The sequence below is a fragment of the Pleurodeles waltl genome, chromosome 5 (assembly GCF_031143425.1).
Source record: "Pleurodeles waltl isolate 20211129_DDA chromosome 5, aPleWal1.hap1.20221129, whole genome shotgun sequence".
NCBI lineage: Eukaryota > Metazoa > Chordata > Amphibia > Caudata > Salamandridae > Pleurodeles > Pleurodeles waltl.
Genome location: NC_090444.1, coordinates 1,259,629,169 through 1,259,650,833, shown reverse-complemented (window position 1 = coordinate 1,259,650,833; position 21,665 = coordinate 1,259,629,169).

Here is a 21,665-nt window from a genome sequence, read left to right as displayed (position 1 = left end):
TCCAGGACCCAAGATTAGTAATTAGTAGGTTAATACAATTTTTGTTTTTCTCTTATGTGTTACTTGTGTTAGGATTGTGCTCTTGATTTCTTGTATGTTTAGCAGGGTTTGGGGTAGGGATAGCATGATAGGAGTGAATTTAAAATGGGGATGTAGTTATTTGTTTTGTAAGTAATCATCATGTGTGCTTGTTAGTTGGATGGCATGAAGTAGGAAGAAAGGGTGATAGATTGAGAAGGATGTTTGCGAGTTCATAGTGGTCAGAATGTTTGGGATGAATGAGAGGGAGACGAGATGGGAAACAGAAAAATGCAAATAATTGATAAATACATAGATACACACAGGTCATATGTACAAAGACATTTTGCATTTCCTAATGGTGTGAATCACAATTTCAGGCTGTTAGAAAATAAAAAATGACATTTTGGTATGTTCAAAAGGCATTCGTGGTGGTGCAAAATGCCATTTCTATTCACTAGAAATTACATTTTGGAATTTGCAAAATAGGAAATTGCTTCCAAATAAAGAATCGCTAACCTCTTGTACAAAGGATTTCCTAATTGCAAAAAGTGGCAAAATGGCCATTTAGAAAACACAATTATCATCAATCTGGATCTGAGGGTAACTGGGTACAAACAATAAAAAGGCACCCAAAATGCATCAGGACCTTTCAGAATGGCAGCCCTGTATATTTTGGTGAGGATATTGAAGTCCATGTTTCTCTGCCTCCTCAAGAATGGTGGAGTACTGCTGTACAGACCTGAGACATGCTGCAAGATCATCACCTCATGTACCATACTAAAGAACATATCCATGTGCAGCAGGATGGATCATATACAGCAGAGGGTCGTGCACGATGCCCAGAGGTCACCAACAACTGTTTTTAAGGTAAGAGTTATTACAACATCTAATAAATGGACATCACACAGTACGGAAATGCATGGAGCATAACAGAAAGATCATCTTTTTTCAGATTGTTACAATTATGTAAGTTTCCTAAAGCAACTGTATCCATTGCAGATGGACGCTGCATCTGCGAAGGATACAGTTGCTTTAGGAAAGTTACATAATTGTAACAACCTCTGTGCATCGTGCACAACCCTATGTGTGCAAGATTTCAGGTCAAACCACATTTTGCAGATCACAGGAGTGGTCCTCTGTGTCACACCAAGGGAATTCATCTTCTACAAGATGCTGTTCCATATCTTGGTTTTCTGGCTCTCAGGAACAGAGAAAGAGGCCTTCCCGAATAGCTGGACAATTGGGGCCACACATTCCTCTATTAGGAGCTCCAGCTCCTTTTCAGAGAATTTTACCTGTATTTGTAAAATCTCTGGTCTGACATCATCATTTTGTATCCAGAATGTGACTTCTCCTAAATTGCAATTTCCTATTAGGAAATCACAGTTTTGCAAATTCCAAAATAGATTTTCTAATTGCGAATGTGAATCTGTAGGAATCGAGATTAGTGGAATCAGTGGTTACATACATTTTGTTTTGCAATTCCCTAATAGCAATTTCTACTGATTCTCTATTTGGAAATCACAAATCTGAAATTATTTTATTTGGCCGTAATGTTTGGTAAAGTTTTGTTTCCCTGGTTAAACCCCGTTATATAACTACCCATATCTACATTGCAAAACGAACAGATGGTGGACGGACTGCTGAACAAATCAAACATTTACTCCTAGTCACATATCTGGGGTAAATCCATCCTTTTTTTGCTTGCCATGCCATTCCAGACATGTGAAACTAGCCTTGACCCTACATCCCATGGGAACACTCCAGGACAGTGTAGACGGCAGAGTGTAGTCCATTGAAGTTGTGCGTGGTAATCATTTTGTTCAAAGTATTAATTGTGATGGAGAGATGGAGTACTGTTGATAATTGTCTCTATCTTCTTCCAAAAGGCTTAAAAGACATCTTATTTGGTCTGGTTGTGTGGGTGGTGGAAAATGTGTTTACAATGTGATGGGTTGGGCTGTAGAGTTGTGTCTGAATAGTGCAGTTGTTTTAGGATAGAGAAGGGGATATAAAGTTATGAAAAGTGATGGGGAGCTGCTATCTTATGTTGAAGGTGGATGGTGTGTGGGAGGGCTGGTGGTGGAACATGGGAGTCAAGTTGTATAGCTCTGAAATGAGCAATGGATGATAAACATGTTGGTGGGTATTGTTCTGTGTCTGTGGGTTGGGTGACTGTTGTATTTGCTGCATACAGGAAAGTTTTAAATGTGAGTTTCATATGGGCTATTTATGGTGGTGTTAGGCAGAGTGGATGTGTATATGTTTTGGTAGAGGGGTGAAGTGTTCTGTAAGTGAGAGTATGTGCTAACAGATTTTGTATTTGTATTTTGTTTTGTAGTAGTATTTGGTATTTTGTTAGTGATTTGAGATTCCTGGTTTGAATGTGAAAGATTGATGAGCTCTGAATGTTGATGGAGAAGGTGGATGTCTTGTATGTGAGTATCGTCTCTGTCTAGGGTGAGAGAAGGAGAATATTTGACATGAGAGGAATTTGTAGGCTGAAATAGGGATGATTCTGCGTGATTTGTGTAGGGGAGTGTTGATAACATGTTTTCATAGACGGTGTGCAAGAAGAAGAGGACTGTTGTGTTGGTACACAGTGTGATAGATGGTTGGAATAAGTGTTCAGAGGGATGGCAAGTGCAATGTTAGGAGCAGTAAGTGTATTTTGAAAGGGTAGGAGACTGTGTGATTACATGAGTTTCGTGTTTTCTTGATAAGTTAGTTAAAAGTGTATTTGGCGTAGTATAGATCAGTGGATTATGTAAGAGTTTATGGGTTTAGGAATATAAGGGTATGTGTAAACATATTCCATTATCATGTAGAGTTTAATAAGTGAATGAATGTTTGTAGAGAGTGGTGTGTGTTTGTTTTGAGTTTCTGTGCATGGCTGAATTTGAGGCTCTTTTTTGGAGAGTGGTTTTGGATTGTAAAATGAGCAGTAACTCTGCCTTAGGCCTAACCTAACCAAAAGGCAATTGCCCTTTTCTTCTCCGCCCTTAGACTCAATGCCCGGGATGAGACACCCTGAGCCCTAAGGTTAAATAGCCCTACTGACAAAGTGACCATTGGGCCTATTCTAGCAACCAATCAAAATCTTAGCCCTATCAACCAGTCATAGCCCAAACCCTAATACAAAACCTACCCTAGCAACCAAACGTAACCTTAACCCTAAGTTCTAGGATCACTACAAACACTAACCCTAGCAACCAATAAGACCCTTATCCTATTGATCAATCAGAACCCAAACTTTAAGTCCTAGGACCAATACAAACACTAGATATAACAAAAAATCAGAACATGGATGCACCACAAAATAAATAATCATATTTTGAGAGCATGTGACCTTAAACTCTGGGAACTTACAATGTGTTAGGGGAGGGGAAATTGCCTGCTCATGTGTCCTGTGGGTCAATCAGTAAAGAAGAAAGTTGTGTGAAGAGGAGGAGGGGGCTACTTTTAAACCCAGAAACTCCTTGGATACAGACAGGCCCAATACACACTTTATAGGTCCTGTTCAACCCTGCAGGTAGGGCCCAAATGTAAAGCTACTAAATAAAGCTGTTCGCACACTTAAAAGCCTTGTTTTTCTAGCCAAAATAGTGTGCTAGGTACATTTTCAAACACAATTGAAACCAGAAACCATATTAAACAGTCTCTTAAACAGTCAGTTTAGGGTTAAGGATGGATTTTTTCCTTTTTTAGAATTTAACAGGATGGGTGGAGGTTGCGTTATAATTACCTTAGCACAGTTTAGGGACAACAAGGAAAGAAATGTAATCAGTCATGCACTGAAAACAACATCAGTTTTAAATTAAAATTTACACTGCACAAAGTGTGTGCTCTTACTATCTTGTGGTAGCTGGGGGTATTACATGGAAGTGTCTACCATGGGATGCCCTCCACAAACTTAAGGGGCTGTGTAAGGTGTTAGGGGACAGGTCAAGGCCTACTTAGCTTTACATGGGCCAATCAGCAAACAGACACTGCTGTGCAGAGGGGGCTGCTCTGGAGCTCCTTGGATACTGACAGGCCCGATACACACTTTGCAGGTCCTGTTCAACCCTGCAGGTAAGGCCCAGATGTTAAGATACTAAGCAATGCTTTTTACACCCTTAAAAACGTTGTTCCTCTAGCTAAACACAAGTGCTACACATACTTTATAAACACAATTTAAACCACAAACCAGATTAAGCAATCTCTTCAACAGTCGGGGGGATATTTACAAGGATGCAACACAGGGCAGTGCAGCAAGTGATCTTGCTGCGCTGCCCTGCACCACATAAAAAGGGCAGAAATGCACTGTATTTACAAGCTATAGTGCATTTCTGTCCTTTCCTCCTGCGCTGGTGCACAAATTGCTGACTAGCACCAATGCAGGCATCCTTGCATCATGGCGCAACTGTGCCTGCATTGTCAGCAGAATTGTTTTTGTGCAAGAAGGGACATCCTGCTGTACAAAAACTATCAAGTAAGGCATTTTTGTCTTTCTATGTGTGCATCAGAATGCAGCACACATAGAAAGAGGAAACAACGAGGAGAAATAAAAATATTTCTCCATGTTGGGCCTGCCCTGGGAGGCGTACAGTTTTGATGTATTCCCAGGCCTATGGATTCTTGTAAATCTGGGAATGTATTAAAATCCATGGGTGTTGCGTGGGAAGACTTGCCACAACGTGCATGGAACGCATATGAAGTAGCATAAAGCAATGCAGCAACTTGCCCCGTGTTGCCTTACACCATATCTACAAGGCCATGAAAAGTCACGCAAAGTGGCTTTGCCTGTCCTTGTAGATATGGGTCTGCACTATGCACCACTCGCGCGTCACAAAAAGTGGTGCACCGGCGGCGCACAGGGCTTGTAAGTATGCCCCCTTAGTTTAGAGCGTAGGCATGTAATTTTCCTTATTAGACTGTAATGGCAGAGGAAGGGGAGGTTTGCCTTCTAGTAGCCTTAGCATAGTTTAAGGAAACATGGAAAGCAATTTAATCAGAGCCGTATTGAAGAAAACAGCCGATTTAAAGAACAAATTGCATGGCACAAGGTTTATGCTTTTACCACTTTTATTTGACCTTCCTCTTTCGGCTGTTTAGGGCTGACAGAAGCTGAAGTTACCAAAAGGAGATGTCTACCTTGGGGTTCCCTCCACAGTTAAGGGGCTGTGCAAGGTGTTAGAGGTAGGAGAAGGGCCTGCTTAGGGGTTCTGTGGGCCAATCAGTAAAACGGAAACTGGTGTGCAGAGTGGCCCAATACAAAATTTGCAGGCTCTCTTCAACCCTGCAGGTATGGCCCGCATTTTAGCTAGTAAATAATGATTTTTGCACACTTAAAAACCTTACTTTTTTAGCCAAAAACAAGTGCTACATACACTTTACAAACGCAATTTAAACTACAAACCAGATTTAGAAGTCTCTTAAACAGCCAGGGTAAGATTCAGGGTATATTTTTGCCTTTTTAGATTATGAAGAGGGATAGCGAAAGTTTGCCTTGTAGTAGTCTTAACACTGTTTAGTGAAAACAAAGAAAGACATTTAAACAGTCACATATCGAAGAAAATAGCACTTTTAAATGAAAAAATGGTATTTCACAAAGTGTGTGCTCTTGCCACCTTTGCTTTAACCTTGCTGTCTGGGCTGTTTAGGGATCAGAGAAGTTTGGGCATCATCAGTTTAACAAACCTGCCCACGAGGAACTATCTTTATGGAGTATCTGGATTATATTTGTAGTTGGTGAAGAGGGCTCAATTGATGATCCAGTGCTTTCAGTTGTAAGCAGGAACAATAATTGGAACTCCACACATACTCCATTGTAATAAATGTGCTATCTTGTTTTTGTTGAGTGATGTCTATCCTACTGTCTGCAAAAAATAATAGATCATTGTCGATGTTTCTGTGACAGAATTGATTAGACTGGATCTTTAACTAGCACGTTTTGCTGCTCATCCATTCAGTTCTTCAGAAGAGTATTATCTCTTAGTGTCAGAGTGTGCAGGCATATATTCTGTTTAGGTAGGACATCTTGTCTGCGGGATACCAACGTCATGACCGCTCCTGCTTCTCTCTTTCTTATGACTTACGTGCTAGTGTATCTACCAGAAAAATACACAGATTAATTTTAAGCCTTGCTGAGGTATCATAATTAAACTGAAACAATTCCCTATTACCTTTACTTCTGTTTCAGACATAGATTTTTACTGTTTCGAGCAGCTTACGTCTCACATTACCGGACTCATCAACGATTATCAGGGGCACTCAAATAAGGCTTTCAGGGGCATATTTATACTCCGTTTGCGCCGAATTTGCGTCGTTTTTTTCGACGCAAATTCAGGGCAAAACTAACGCCATATTTATACTTTGGCGTTAGACGCGTCTAGCGCCAAAGTATGAGGAAAGAGCGTCATTTTTTTGCGTGAACGCCTTCCTTGCGTTAATGAGATGCAAGGTAGGCGTTCCCGTCTAAAAAAATGACTGCGCCGCAAATGCGTCGTATTTATACTCCCGGGCAAAAAAGACCCCCGGGAGTGGGCGGGGCAAAAAACCCCGCATTTGCGCTGGATTTTAGCGCCTGGGTCAGGGCAGGCGTTAAGGGACCTGTGGGCTCAAAATGAGCCCACAGCTGCCCTCCCATGCCCCCAGGGACCCCCCCTGCCACCCTTGCCCACCCCAGGAGGACACCCAAGGATGGAGGGACCCACCCCAGGGACATTCAGGTAAGTTCAGGTAAGTATAATATTGTTATTTTTTATTTTTATTTTTGGCATAGGGGGGCCTGATTTGTGCCCCCCTACATGCCTCAATGCCCAATGACCATGCCCAGGGGACAGAAGTCCCCTGGGCATGGCCATTGGGCAAGGGGGCATGACTCCTGTCTTTACTAAGACAGGAGTCATGTAAATGGCGTCTGGGCGTCGTTAAAAATGGCGCAAATCGGGTGGAGGCGATTTTTTGCGTCAACCTGACTTGCACCATTTTTAAGACGCCCTAGCGCCATTTTTCCCAACGCCGGCGCTGCTTGGTGTACGTGGTTTTTTTCCACGCACACCAGGCAGCGCCGGTCTGCTTGCGCCGGCTAACGCCATTCAATAAATATGGCGCCCGCATGGTGCTTCAGAATGGCGTTAGCCGGCGCAAAATTTTGTGACGCTAAACTGCGTTAGCGCAGTTTAGCGTCAAAAAGTATAAATACGGGCCTTAGTATCTTCTCACACTGGAGCATCTCTACTAGGTCCATTTGAAAGCCACAGTGGTACAGGGGCTCATCTCATGATGGTGCCAAGGACTAGACCCTGGTGCCTGATGGGAATGAAGTGGTCCAATTACGCCATGCAGCCCCTAAAGGTTGTTTGACAGGGAACAATCTTAGCAATTCCATTTGTATGACTAAAAATGAAAATGTATCGGTCAACAAGGTAATTAATTAAAATACAGCAAAACTAGATTCCATAACAAATTATATTTTTTCAACATATAACATACACAACACAGTAGGTAATACACATACATTTAACACAGCACTTAAAACATTGCATCTTGGTAGTAAAAAGGTAAGTCCAGACTTACTAACTTTTCAACCAAATGCAGTGCAGCAACAACATTTGCTTTCTTGTGTTGTGCAGTGAGAAAACACAATGCAGAGCTCTGTCTACTAAGATTCACAGGTGAATGCTGTAACCACAAGTGGTGTTTGAAATTCACATAATTTGCTCGTAGGTAATTGTGGCAAATTTCAGCAAAATTATGTGTAATGAGTCAAAATGCAAATCTGTCACATAGTGCTATTTAGTAGCATGAAATGAGTCTATGCATCAAGTTTTGACGTGAGAGTGCATTGCATGCCAAAACAGAGCAAAAAATTAAAAACACCATAAGGAACAGCCTCTTGAGTTCAGGTGTAACTCTCTTGTTTTCTGTAAATTCTTACCGGAAATGACGCATTTGCAATATATTTTACTGCAAATGGCGCCTGATTATGTTAACTAGTGTATTGTACATAATTAAAGTGATTGTGCATACCAATTGTAAGGTGAATGTCACTAAACTGCAATACCATGCTAGGTTATTTCAATTTCACCCAGGCCTAGCCATCACCTGCACTAGTGATCTCCTAAGACTGCCATTAATAATGCACAGTCTCCCACCTCAGATGCATTTCAGAGGTATGTGCGCACTGTCTTGCTTAGGATTCAAACAGGAAGCATTCTTTGTGAGAACAAATCCTTATGACTAGACAAACTCAGAAGGATCCTGCACATCATGTACATGCTGTATACTGCAGCACACATTAAATGCATTGTATTTTGTTTTAGAAAATAACACCTTTACCCTTGTTTATTCCTGCTTTAGGTAGGTGTTAGTTTTTGATTTAATGCCCAGTTCTGACTATCATGGTGGATGGGGCTGTGCACCAAATCCTATGGGTGTTTGCGCAGACCCCCCTAAGTAAGTACCACTTGACACAGAGCAACGCAAAGTAGCACAAATCAATTTTGCACTTATAAATGTGAACATTTCCAACTCTTAACATGTTTTCTTTGCCTGAGTGAAAAGCCATAGTAAATCTGTGCCTAAGTGGCTTTAATTCAGCATGCCATGCTATATGGAACTAAATAGTACAAAAATGATTTACACTATCATTCCAAGTAAGAATTCCAGTTCTCCTGAAGATTGTTCAATACATCCCTCTTCTTAAAACTGACCCTTTAAAATTCAACTTGACTGCTTATATATTTCATATATAGATCGATATCTGGCTCCTGCAGTGCCTTTTATTCTTCTGTTTTAACCACATACTGACATTCAAACCCTCAGTGGAATGACTGTAAGTTAAGGTCCATTCCCAGGTTATTCTAAAGCAGAGGACATTGTCACCAGTAAATTCTTACCCCATGCTTCTTCCATTTCTTCATGATGTGGCATCTCACTATAATATGATTTGATCTCACACTGCTGGTGGATAGATAGTGAGAGAGCGTAGCTTATAAAATGTATATTAACATGAAATGTTTATGAACTAATGTGTGGTAATGCCATATAGAAGTTGTATTAACCTGTTTTGCTTAAACGTGCACTTGAAATGTGACCAAGGGGAGTTGCTGCCAATGTAGACGCGGACTAATACAAATTGACTAATGCCTATGAATACTCGAATTAATGAATGATTTTCACTAATTATTAATGATTATGTTATTAAAGTTATGCTAAATAAATCTTGTAGGCCTTAAGTTAGCATGAGCCGAAGCTTAGCTGCCTGGCTCTCATATTAAATGTGTTTCTCTAACGTGCAGTGTGCTGACTCGCAAAAGGACATGACCTCTTGTAACCATAGTGGATCCGTTCTCATGAAATCATACTGCTTGTAGAAATGTTTAATCGAAAGGCAACAGTGTAGACTAATATAATGAACAAGGTTGTTTAAACCGGTGAAGACAATGGAGCTACTGACCAAAAGATGTGCAAAGAATTACAGAAGGATGAAATCATACCGGACGTGCTACCTCTGAAGACGTCAATCATATGGACCAATAAAAGGTCTGTAAACTAATATGGGGTGAAAGATTAATGACATAATCTATTTTCTAACTGAATAAAGATAGTGGGGTATAACCATGGACCAATTAAATTTTAGGGGAATGTACAACGGAAAATGGATAAAAACTCATGACACGGGGAGCCAGAGAGAGGTGTTAGGGAATGCTATTGATTTTATCCAGAAACTCTGTCACTCTGTTTGGTGACTGATTGGTTTATTAAAACCATTTTCTTCCTTAGATTGCCCATTTACACTTTACCTCTTTTGAGGGAAGTGCCCCTTTTTCCCAGAGCTGAGATTTTGACTGATGGCGAACCAACTGATGTCCTGAAGACGAAGACTGACCCTGAGTTCTGACCTAAACCTTGGAGGGTAACTATGACAATGAAATTGTGATTTGTCTGTTTGCTTTTCCTTTCTAGATACCAACTGCTTACTTTTGACAGAGACCATAGCTAGATGTTTTCCAAATTGGTGTTCTAAATTGTTTTGCATGAAGCCCAACATGCCAATGCTAATTAGTGGCTAGGACAGGTGTTCATTAAACTGACGCAAATAGACAAACGACTGAATCTATGCTTTGTTGAGCTGATGCGTTGATGACACTCTGCTAAAGTTGATTTATGTACACGGCGTGTTAAGTTCTGATGTTCGTGATTTTTGCCTTAATGAAATCTTATCAGAGTTGCCATATTGTGACTATGGTATTGTGTTTCTTGGTTTTGAGATTCACACATCTGCTTTTAGAATAGTAACCAATAGGGAATAAAACTCATAAAATTGTACTAAAACTGGTGTGGTTATTCATGACTGTCAGGTCATGGTGGTGTCTTGAATTGATTAATGTCTTTGACTAAAGTGAAATGTATTGTTGTGATAAATATTGATGACTTTATTGACGTATTGATTGACATATTGATTAGTTATCTCGTCCTAAGGTGTCTCTCAACTGGGTCAAAAGATTAATTGGCCTAAAACGAGTCCTGATGTGTAATAAATTATCATAAAGGGACGCATTAACAATAGTATACTAGGTGAGTTTTTCTGTGGTCTATAGTATCCACTCCAGGAATCTGTGTTTGACCTAATCATAGCCTCAAATGCTGGTGGATTCAGCCTTTTATCCTTATGAGGTTGATAAAATGAGGATTCTTGTGTTGGGTAACAATAAATAGAGGGGGCAAGTCAACAAATTAACAGGGAGCGCTGAGCCAGAGTCGAGCCAAGGGTCTGGCTCTGATCTTAGAGCCTGTGCACGAGATGATCCCTGACAGCATTTGCAATATACATCATACAACAAACCATATAAAATAGGACAAAGTCTTTTCAAAGTTCAAAAAAGTTTTTTCCTTTAACTATGTGGATGCTTTGGTGTTAATAGGACACATAATAGCACTGCAGTGAGATGTACCTATTAAAACAAATAATTTTCCACAACTGGTAGACTGAGCTCACATATTTGAAAGTGCTTTCATAGGCAATAATGAAGATAAAAGAGCTCTGGTGAAATACAATATTTGTCTAAGATCACATCATTTAAGGTGGAAAGAGCGATTTACCCAGGTTATCAGGTTTCATGAATGGGTGCCTATTTGTCTTTCATGATGTCGAGGCTTTGTTTTTTTATATGTTTGTGCATTTTTTTTAACTATAGTGCAAACTCAGTGTTGGAGCACTTTACATGAGCACCAGTTACATTACAGATGGGGACGTGCATTGTTTATAGGCAAGGGGAGATGAAGTGATAAGGATATTGAGTCGACACCAAGACTTGAACCTGGTTTCACACTTTCCTGGTTCCACAATTGTCAGCTGTGACCATAACACCACATCCTGGGCAGAGGGAGGAAGACAAGCAGAAACCACATGAAAGCACGGCTTTTTATGGGCTTGAGGTTCTAACAGAAACTCAAGCTAAGTCAGAGCCAGGATTCTGGCTCAAGCCTAGCTTGAGCTCTCAGTGGCTGGCCCACCTCTAACAATAGACATCTGTTTTGTCAGTGCCAAAATGGCCTAAATGGTGAATATGTACTTTACAAATGCATGGTATATTATAGGTAACTGAATACTGAATAATGAATACAAATAGGGCCTCTTACCCAGAAGACTTTGAACGTTGCCACACATCATTGATGTCAATCCTTTGTTCCAATGAACACTATTGGAATTAATTTGAGTCAGGTTTAAAATTAACTTTTCAGATATTGCTACATCTTAACTTTATGATTCTAAATCATTTTTAGCTTTTAAATGCACTCCATCTTTTGAGCAGTGCTTATACCACTAAAGAAGTATACTCAAGATAAGATGACAGATTTTGTAAGTTCTGCTCAATAGTGTCTACAGCAAAGAGAGCATGCTTCTTGGGGGGCCATTACAAATAATGCAGTCTTTGGTGTGTGAGCACCTGAGCAGAATCTCTGATTCCCACCAGTATTACCACACCAAATCCCAACCCTTATGAAATAATGACCCAGAAACAGGGAATAACTTCTGCACCCCAGTGTTACCGCATCTTTTTTCCACCTGCTTGGAGCAGGTGGTATATAGTGGCTGGGGAATGCAGCAGGGTGGGGTGAGGAGATCTCTCTACAGTCTGGGATGGCTAACACAGCCCTGGAGGATTATTTGCCGTCCCCTACGATGGTGTTGGAGTGTAGTTTTATAATCAAAATTAGCAAAAAAAATTTACGAATTAATGCATAATGATGCCGCATAGAAATTATATTAATGTGCTTTTACTAAACGTGTGTTTGAAATGTGCCCACGGGGAGTGGCCATCAACGTATACGATGATAAATGAAACTGACTAATAATGAAATATTAATGTACTAATGTATGATTTGTATTGGTAACAAGGGTTATATGTTAAGGTTTTGCTAATTCATCACTAGGCCTTAGTTAGCATGAGTCAGGGCCTAGCTGTCTGGTTTCATATTAAATGTGTTTTTTCTAACGTGCAATGTGCTGACTTGCTGAAGGACATGTAGTTGTACTCTTCCAGAAGCTGGAAGATGTGTGTAACCGTAGTAAATTCTTTCTTATGAGACTCGACTTGCTCAAGGAGACATTCTTGCCGAATGCAACAGTGTAAACTTGCAACAGGTACATGGTCACCTGAACTGGTATAGACAATGGAACTACTGACGGGGTCCGTGAGAAGACTGCGAGAATATGAAATTGTACCTGAAATTCTACCCGTTGGAGACGTCAATTACCAAAGCCAATAAACTACGTGAGAACTGTTATGAGGTGACAATCTCAATGAGACGACAAGTAAACCATTGGATGGAGATAATGGTGCACCATAACTTGCCCAATTGGAAATTAGGGGACTGTACAACTAGTTTGATATAATCGTAGGACACAAGAAGAAATCAGCCATTGCGTGCCTTTGCTATTGCCTAGAGACTTTGCCACTCTGTCTTAAAGATTTTGCTGTTAGATTTTTCTAACCATCCTTGTTTTGCCTTGGCGATTCATACTTTTCCTCCTTATGAGGGAAGTGTCCCTTATTGCCAGTCTTGCTGAACTTTGCTGTGTTCCTTGGCTGATGGCGAATCAACTGATGTCCTGAGGACAAAGACTGACTCTGTATGCTGACTCATTATGGAGGGTAACTATATGATGATGAAATTGAAATTGTCTGTTTGCCTTTTCTTTCTAGGTACCAACTGCTTCTTTTGATAGAGACCATAGTTAGATGTTTTCGAAATTTGTGTTGCTAAATTGTTTTGCATGAAGCCCAACATGCTAATGCTGATTCTGAGTTAGCTAAGGAATTCACTAAACGGACACAAATAGACAAATGACTGAATCTATGCTTTGTTGAATAATGCGCTAATGATATTCTGTTAAGATTAACCCATGTTGACATCGTGCTTTGTTCTAATGTTTATGATTTTTGCTTTGATGAAATCTTATTCAAGTTGTCATATTATAACCATGTTGATGTGTTTTCTGGTTTTGAGACTAATAAACTTGGTAGTAGAGTGTAATCAATAGGGAATAAATATCATAAATCTTACAAAATATTGTGTGGTTTTCATGACCGAGAGATCTTGGTGTGATTTGATTCTTACTTATGCCATTCTCCAAATTGAATCAATTTGTTATAGTGAGTATTGATGATGTTATTGATCTATTGATTGCTATGTTGATTAATTGTCTCATCCTGAGGTGTCTTCCATCAGGGTCAAAAGATTCATTGGCCTAAAACGAGTCCCAGACTAATTAATTATTCAAGACGGGACGCGTTATCAATGGTCAGACGAAGCGTGGTTGAGGGCTGGTGTCTAAAGATGGCACTAACTCCAGAAGCACTGCATCCAGATCCTGGCCTCATTTTCAGTGCCATAATTACAGGTCTGATATTTACAGACCTGGTAATTCAAAGACTAGAAATACCGGGCTTCTCAGAATCGCCCAGACAAGTATTCCACATGACCTTACAGTGAGTCCGAAGTATGTCCCTTTAACAACCATACCAACATATTTGTTGGACACCTGAAAGACATGTTGGTATCTAATAGGACCGACACCCTTGACTATCACCTTCTACAGTGGCAATCTAGCAATGCTAATGTTGCAGGTCTGTATTAAAGGAGGTGAATCATTGATCCTGCTACTCATTATGACCACATTAGGCTTCTTTCGATTCAGATAAAGGAAACTCTCTTCATCCGTAAATCCATAAGGCAGTAGGCCCAAATCACAAAGCTACCTATAAAACATTAGTGGTAACTGGTTGGATAAGCAGTAGCATTACATTTAATCTTGAGACTAACAAAATGTGAATTTGTACTTGTAACTTATTTTACTGACACTTAAAATAATGTCAGTCTAATGCCATAAATATTTCAGTGCATCTGCTCTCCAGGCCTGTGTGTGTGTCTTCTGGTGGAGGGACACTTGCAAAAGGTGAAGAGCACAAATAAACCTGAGAAACTGTAAACATTCACAAACCATTTGCTGGTAGTTTCCCTCTCTGAAAATGATCAGTCGTGTATTCCTTCCAAAGGCAGATGTAAATCACTTTTAAGGGTTGGAAAGGCAAAGTAAGATAACAAAATTTATTACGGGTTAAGGGAAGGCTTTTCTACAAAAAAGATGTTATTCTCATAGAGAAAAAGGTAGCATGTACAAATTCAACTATGCATTACATTTAGCAATATAGTGATAAAATATTCCTACATTTCCTAATGCAGACTTGTCTAGTCACATAAATACTACTGGTATCTGTGACAGTCACAGCATCTGAAAGGCGCTTCTTGAACACTTTGCCAATTCCGAGAAAGTAATAAATATGCTCATTTAATGGTGGTAACTGTATAAGAGCAAATTTCTGACTTTCTTTGTGAGTCCCGCTCTATCTGCTCTAGACACTTCTGTGTGTCTTTAAAAGAAGAAACTAAGCATGAGGATTCATTTCCATCATCCATCTGTAGAGGAAGTGACATCAAAAGATATCCTTTCATTCATCTGCAAAGGAAGTGACATCACTGGTTTCCCATCATCCATCTGCAATGAAAGTGACATCACTGGTTTCCCAACAAAACTATCTAAAAGAATGAGCCAAGTAAAAGAAGTCCATTCCATTATCCAGCCGCATAGGAAGTGACGCTACTATATTTCCCATCATCCATCTGCACAAGAAGTGACAGCATTGTATTTTCCTTTATTCATCTCCTCAGGAAGTGACATCACTCCTCTCCCCTCCCAGGACCTACTTAAAGTTTGACATAGCTTGGAAGTTCAGCAGACATTAGCAGTGGTTGTGCCACTGGAGTGCCAAAGGCAAGCCCATTTGCAACTGTCCATGCATGGACCACTCGAGGAGCCAGGTACCCTGGTTCTGTACCCTCCCACTGCTATTATGCTGCAACCCTGCGCCCTCATCCCTGCCCACTGTTCTACATTCTGCTGCCTCACTGCACCACACAATACAGAAGGAGCATTCTCCTGTGCTTATTGCAAGCATCATGCTCTTACCCACACCAAGCATTCACTAGTCCAATAGCAAAAAACACCCCACTCTTTCACACTGACAGAGTCCTGCAACCACCCTCACAACACTCCACATTCACATGTAGGCCCCTCAACACTCACTCACCAAACTCGCCAATTAGATCTGCGACCTGCTGCATGACAATGCCCTTGACCTGCTTTTCCTTACAGAAACCTGGCTGAACCCTGAATCTGCGCCAGACATTGCTACAGCCATATCTCTCGGCCACAGGATTGCCAGGCAAGACAGACTTCTCAAGCTTAGAGATGGAATCGTCATCATCCACAAGAACACTATTAGATGCACCACATTTACGGGACACATCATCCTCCAACATGGAAACCCTGTTGATCAAGCTCTACTACCCAGTCAACTCTGGATCACTGATATAATATTGATGCATACAATATTGAAACACAAAAATAATGGAAATTATATATTGATTACAAAAATATTGACTTCCTATACTTAACTAGTAAAACCATTGACATTGACAACAGAAATATTGTTGTTAAAAATATTATTTGCTACCTATATCAAAAACAAAATATTGGAAACAAAAATATTTAAATAATCTTTAATAATATATACATACTGTTAGAAATGGGGTCTTTGGTTGACAGTCGGGTTACCCCCTGTTCAAGCAAGGACCCTCACTCTAGTCAGGGTAAAAGAGAATCACCCTCAGCTAACCCCTGCTTACCCCCTTGGTAGCTTGGCAGAGCAGTAGGCTTAACTTCAGAGTGCTAGGTGTAAAGTATTTGTACCAACACACACACAGTAACTTAATGAAAACACTACAAAATGACTAAACAAAACAAGACTAAAACGACAAAAATCCGACAAACACAAGTCAAGTTATGAATTTTTAAAGATTAAACTCCAAAATAGCGCTTAGAAACACAAAATGATGAGGTGTTAACACGGCATTGTGACGGAGTCGTTCCCAACAAACCGTCACCAGCGGCGCTGGACACAGAGTCGCCTAGACTCCCAAGTACAGTACCTTTGGTGAAGAGTGAAAACAAGTCGATGCGCGAAGTCGGGGATTGCGGCGTCGGTGCGAAACGTTGAATCCACGCACTTCGAGCGTCATCAGTCACGACGTGGTGTGGCGACTTCCACGGAGTCATGGACTTCAGTGGGGCTGCAGTGGCGTCGGGCCTGCGAAGAGCGTCGTATTCCAGCAAAGAGCACGGCATCGGGTGCAGGCGGCATCACCGGATTCAGCAGCGGCGTCGGTCCGAAGTCGTCCGAAGTCGATTTCCTTGGATTTCCACCAGCTTTCTTTTCAAGGGCCCAGTGACTAGATAGGGCACCACTTGTCAGAGCAGGAGTCTTTCCAGAGACTCCAGGTGCTGGCAGAGAGAAGTCTTTGCTGTCTCTGAGACTTCAAACAACAGGAAGCAAGCTCTAAATCAAGCCCTTGGAGATTTCTTCACAAGATGGAAGGCACACAAATTCCAGCAGCTGCAGGATAGCTCTACAAAGCACAGTCACAGGCAGGGAAGCACTTCTCCTCAGCTCTTCAGCTCTTCTCCAGGCAGAGGTTCCTCTTGTTTCCAGAAGTGTTCCAAAGTCTGTGGTTTTGGGTGCCCTTCTTATGCCCAATTTCTTCCTTGAAGTAGGCCCACTTCAAAGCAAAGTCTCTAGTGAATTCGAAATCCTGCCTTGCCCAGGCCAGGCCCCAGACACTCACCAGGGGGTCAGAGACTGCATTGTGTGAGGACAGGCACAGCCCTTTCAGGTGTAAGTGACCACTCCTACCCCCCTCCTAGCACAGATGGCTCATCAGGAAATGCAGACTACACCCCAGCTCCTTTTGTGTCACTGTCTAGTGTGAGGTGCAACCAGCCGAACTGTCAAACTGACCCAGAAAGGAAATCCACAAACAGGCAGAGTCACAGAAATGGTATAAGCAAGAAAATGCTCACTTTCTAAAAGTGGCATTTTCAAACACACAATCTTAAAATCAACTTTACTAAAAGATGTATTTTTAAATTGTGAGCTCAGAGACCCCAAACTCCACATGTCCATCCGCTCCCAAAGGGAATCTACACTTTAATCAGATTTAAAGGTAGCCCCCATGTTAAGCTATGAGAGGGACAGGCCTTGCAACAGTGAAAAACGAATTTAGCAATATTTCACTGTCAGGACATATAAAACCCACTACTATATGTCCTACCTTAACCATACACTGCACTCTGCCCTTGGGGCTATCTAGGGCCTACCTTAGGGGTGTCTGCATGTAGGAAAAGGGGAGGTTTAGTCCTGGCAAGTGGGTACACTTGCCAAATCGAACTTACAGTTAAAACTGCACACACAGACACTGCAATGGCAGGTCCGAGACATGATTACAGAACTACTTATGTGGGTGGCACAACCAGTGCTGCAGGCCCACTAGTAGCATTTGGTTTACAGGCCCTGGCACCTCTAGTGCACCTCTAGTGCACTTTACTAGGGACTTACTAGTAAACCAAATATGCCAATCGTGGATAAACCAATTACATACACATTTTGTAAAGGAGCACTTGCACTTTAGCACTGGTTAGCAGTGGTAAAGTGCCCAGAGTAACAAAAACAGGAAAATCAGAGTCCAGCACACATCAACAACCTGGGGAACAGAGGCAAAAAGTTAAGGGAGACCACGCCAAGGATGAAAAGTCTAACACATACAAACAATTTTTCCATAAAACTATTACTTCAAACAAACCCCAAAATAATGTATACACATATATAAATTAAATAAAGGTGTATTACACAACAAAATATCTACTATTCACCCCAATACATTAAATAACTTAAATAATAACAATACACTCCCCAAACATATTAACATCAACTACAAATATTGAAATAGCAACCTAATAATAATAAATATAGAAACAAATACATTTACATTCAAAACTATCAAAAAATATATCATACATCAAAAATAAAACCTCAGTTACTTTTTACCATAGAAAGGCAGAAATGACATAAAAATTCAAACTAAAACTAAACCAACCAAAAACATAAAACTATAAACAACTTTAACCAACAAAACCAAACAAACAATTAAATCAACAAAATAAAAGGCACACTAATTTAAACAACAAAATACTTCAAAAATGACAAGTGCTGCCAGGCGAAGAAACTCTGCTGGATTCTATGACCAGACTATTAAAGAAGAAATGTATACATCCAACAATGACCTAACCAGGTAAGTAAAACTTATATTAAACTAAAATGTCATTGTCATTAAAATTAAAAATGTAACATTGCAATCTTTTAAAAAACTACAACTTGAAAAATTGATAAACTACCAGATACAAAATAACAACTATCATTAACCATCAAAAAGATAAAAGAAAGTAAAAACACATAAAGTAATTTAAAAAACTATAAACTACTCCAAATAGTGAGCACAAATAAACCTGACAACCTCAACCGCTATAAACTACCAGCAAATTAACATTTAAAATGAAACATGTTTTTGTATCCAACAGAAAACAAAACACCCACTCCACATTAAAAAACAAACAAATGGAAAAGCTGTGAAACTGTGTGAAATATCTAAAAAAGTGCAAACTACATTTCAACATTTTATATGTAAATAGCAATCATAAGAACTTTAAAATATTACATATACATTCACACTATTACACTGTTTTCAGCTACAATGACAGGAGGTGAAAAGGAATAAGGGTAGGTGGAATTTCGAATTCCACTAGCGGATTTGGAGGAATATAGCAATTCTGCGTTACTCTTGTAATGCGGAACTACTGTCAAACTCCACCTCTCTGCTCCGCCAGTGGAATTAACAAACAGTGCTGCAGTGGCAGGATGTTTATAGCCTGTAAATCCAGACAGATCAACAATTTATCAAATACTAGCGGCCTTTCTCTTTCCTTATGTGGGCATTATGTGTTTCAGAATTTGTTCTTGTAGGCGATTGCACTTATTCACCACATTGGACCCGGCAACAGTGGAAGCAAAATGAGGAGAGCAGTAAAATGGAGGACAGCAGTACAACGGAGGGGAGCGGCACCCCAGATGTACAGAGCATTCCTTTTTGAGGAGTTCTCCTTTAAGTATCAGTCTTGGGAGATCTCACAGAGCCATGTGCTGATGGGGACAAGGAGGGTTTGCCTACAAGGTAGTGTTGGAGAGCCTAGGTCTGCAGTGTGGGAAATCTGTGCTGATCGCAGAATCCCCCTAACTTTCTGCCCCATTTTTCACTCATAATGATGTTTTTCTGACTCTGATGGTGCCCTGGGAACTGCTAAACAGTCCCAGGGCCTGTGCTCTCATTAAAATGGTGTGCAAATTAGGTTAATTATAATTGGCTGTACCAACCTACCTATAAGTCCCTAGTATACGGTAGGGAATATAGGTTTAGGGACCCCACCATAGTCAGCACACCCATAGGTGCACTGCTATGGTGCCCAGTGTCATTTTAAAAGCATAGCTGCCTTGCTGGCTGCTTTTAAGTTAAAGTTAACCCCACATTTGACTTAGCCACACCATTGGGTGGACTCAGCCATATCTAAACTCTAAGACTGAATATTTGCCATCTTGGACTTTGGAGGAATGTTGCACCCTGGGATTGATTTTTTGCCACAATTCCCAGGAAGTGGTCACTCGAGGGTGCTGGCCTGCACGTGATTGGACACGAGCACCCCCCTGCTCGCCACCTCAGGAGCAAGGATAAATATGGCAGAGCTGCCCCACACTCAAGATTCCTGCTGGAAAAAGACAAGAAGATGAAGGACTGCCCTGCTGCACCCCTGGCTTGTACCTGGCAACTGCGCTCAGAAGGAATGCACCAGCTGCACACTTTGGGCTTTATCAAGAAAAAGACTTTGCTTTACTTTGACATCCTCAGGAAGGGACTCCCTACGTGCTACAGGTAGAAAGGAGCTGACCAGAGTCCCCTGCATTAAGTCCTGCAAAAGTAACTTAGCTGACCAGTGGCCATTAAAGGATCTGAGCCAGGTGCATTCTGGGAATTGAAGTCCAAACCCCCAAGGAGCACCTCAGAGCTTCTGGAACCTTGGGGTGAGTTGTGGACACTTGAAGAAGCTTAAATGTACTTCTGGAAGAAGATCCAGAAGTTTGGCAAAGTTTGGATGAACTTTGGAAAAAAGCTGCCTAAGTGTACCGACCCGATGGCGAGAGTCAAGTCGGCCAATTTCAACCATGAGTTGGCCTGACTTGCAGGATTGTCCCTGATGAAAAGCTCTGGAGACCAGACTTCCAGGGATTTGACCGGGGGCTTGCAGAAAGGCAATCCGATAACATTGCATCAAAATCAGCTTGCTGAGGAGGGTAGTCTGACATCAGGGAGGAAAATCTCTGAAATAGTTTGTAAGTCTGAAGGTAAAAGTTTGACCGAGGCCTCCTGCGCAGTGTATATGAGGAGGGCTCCATCGTGGTTGGCCTCAACTTTTGACTTTATCCCTGTCGGAGGATTTCTTCCTAAAAAAGTGACTAAGTCCGAACATAGAAACTTGACCGGACCTCGTGCGCCATGTATCTGATAAGGGCTGCAGTGAGGTTGGCCTCAACTTGTGAAGGTAAAGCTTTAACTGAGGCCTCCCGCCCAGTGGAGCCAAGCAGGGTTTAATCGCGGTCGGCCTGAAATTTTTACTTTGCTCCGGTCGAGTGCAATCAGATGTCCCAAGTGGCACTTTTGATTTCTAGGCTCTAGAAAGCATTCCATCTTTAAAAATTCATATCTCCGGTTCCCTTCATTGGATTCTTGTTATTTTAGGGCAATTCAAAAAAATATATAATCTATTTTTATAAACTGGTGTGGGATTTTTATTGTGTTTTGGTGTTTTACTAATTTACTGTTTTTTTTAATATAAAATACTTTACACACTTCTCTCCTAAATTAAGCCTGGCTGCTCGTGGGCAATCTACCAAGGGTTGAGCAAATATTAATTTACTGAGCCCTTGACTGGACCTATTGGGGGTTTGTGGCCTATTGATAAGTTTAGGTACCTACCTGTCCTTACCAATAATCTCTTACCACCGTAGGCTGCAGTACTTAGAGGGATGCCTGTTTTCTTCTACTGGTTCTGGACTGGCCAAGATAGATGACCCCTTCTAGTAGCCACT